Below are 1,936 nucleotides of genomic sequence, written 5' to 3' on the forward strand. Positions count from 1 at the left end.
TCCTTGGTAGTTACCTTGGTAGGACACAGAATCTTTGTTACCTGGACAGACCACGCACGGAAAGAGTAACTCTCTATTGTAGGTAACAAGAGTAAGCAAGGAAACTCAGCCCTCAGAATTGTGCAGAACTTTGCTAATATTTTACTACATTTCGTAGCTTTTTAAGAGTCAGGTATTGTCTATAAAGCAAGTAAATAAAATGGACTTGCCAAGTTTTGTTGTACATGATGCTCTTTCAGTTCGAGAGCAAGTTGACCCCTTAGGAGAGATTGCAGAAGGGCCTGCAAGGTCCGAATTAATCTCAGAGTTTACATCGAGGTGTTGTTAACATGCAATGCCTCCATCTTGGCTGGCTTCAGGGGAATTAGTAAGTAAGCATTTTAAAGTGCTATCAGGTATTAGTTTCTGATATGTGTCAGTAACCTGTAAGACCAAAGTTTGGGGGTCTAACTAAGTTTTAAGAATACAAAGGGATCAGGAGACAGAAACAAACAACAGCGAGAACAACTGCAGGAGAAAACTCTTCTCTTGGAAAAACAGGAGCATGTACGCAGCTGTATGTCTCTACTATTATTACTCTTAATATAGTCTCAGTATTTGTATTAATTAAAACTTTACTCAGAGTAACTAACTTCCATTTCACTGAAAGAAGTGAAGGGATAACTGAAAATCGTCGGGCACACACGGATACCGAACTGCCGGTCAGACCCTCCCGTGACTCCACAAGGCGGCGAAAAGAAACACATTCACTGACTTAGTCCGAACATGTCGCACCGCAGCCACATGTAAACACACGAGGAAAAGCAAAAACATATAAACTGGAAATTACACTTAGTAATCGGTGCTTCAGCATCGTACCTTAGGTAGAAATGATCTACACATCAAATGACTGTCCATTAATTAACTCAATGAATGTCAGGCCCAGGTTTAAGTTACCTAAAGATCTTGGAAATTATCTCCCAGCTGAAATACTACAAAATATAATTACTGTTGAAGTGAAGAGTTTGTGAGAACGATTCCGTTTGTTAAACCACTTTACTTTCACATTCTTCATAACCTTAAATATTACCTAGGAGTAATGTTACCTTATGTGCTTCCCCAAAGTGACCAGAGGTCATCTCTGAAGATAGTTCGCTATTCAGCTGACCCAGGAAACCTCACAAAATCATGCAAATTGCAAGGTTCAAATCTTCAGGTTCCCTTCAAGAACACCTGTGAAACTGCCCAGGCCACTAAGGGTGTGCATATTCGAAAAGCCACCGAATATCTGAAAGATGTCACTTTAAAGAAGCAATGTGTCCCATTCTGTCAATACAATGGTGGAGTTGGTAGGTGTGCCCGGGCCAAACAGTGGGGCTGGCCCAAACAGGGTCGGTGGCCCAAAAGAGGGCTGAGTTTTTGCTGCGTGTGCTTAAAAACGCAGAGAGTAACGCTGAACTTAAGGGTTTAGATGTGGATTCTCTAGTCATTGAGCACATCCAGGTGAACAAAGCTCCCAAGATGCGACGTAGAACTTAAGAGAGCTCATGGGTGGATCATCTCTGCCACATTGAGATGGTCCTCACTGAAAAGCAACAGACTGTTCCTAAACCAGAAGAGGAAGTTGCACAGAAGAAAAAGATATCCCAGAAGAAACTGAAGAAACAAAAGCTTATGGCTCGGGAGTAAATTCAGCATAAAATAATAAATAAAATAAATACTAGTAAAAGTAAAAAAAAAACAACCTTATTTGATCATTAAAACATACTCAAGTATAATCTTTAAAATATGTTTGCATATATCATAACTTACACTTATGAATAAGAGAAAACATAGTAGTTTTTATTAAACAAAAATTATCAAATTAATTTTATCTGCCAAAGTTTTACCTTAATTAAGTCAATTTCAATTTAGATCCTATGCAACAATGTATACAGGTTTGATTTTCTTAGGCTGT

The 1,936-nt window shown here is 38.9% G+C and overlaps 1 pseudogene; it reads left to right on the forward strand.

The window, feature by feature from the left end:
- The first annotated feature begins 1,078 nt into the window (after positions 1-1,078).
- On the forward strand, positions 1,079-1,668 carry LOC129068163 (60S ribosomal protein L17-like; annotated as a pseudogene).
- Positions 1,669-1,936: the final 268 nt, after the last annotated feature.

The sequence above is a fragment of the Pteronotus mesoamericanus genome, unplaced genomic scaffold, assembly GCF_021234165.1.
Source record: "Pteronotus mesoamericanus isolate MK-2021 breed Mesoamerican mustached bat unplaced genomic scaffold, CSHL_Meso_final contig_202, whole genome shotgun sequence".
Lineage (NCBI taxonomy): Eukaryota > Metazoa > Chordata > Mammalia > Chiroptera > Mormoopidae > Pteronotus > Pteronotus mesoamericanus.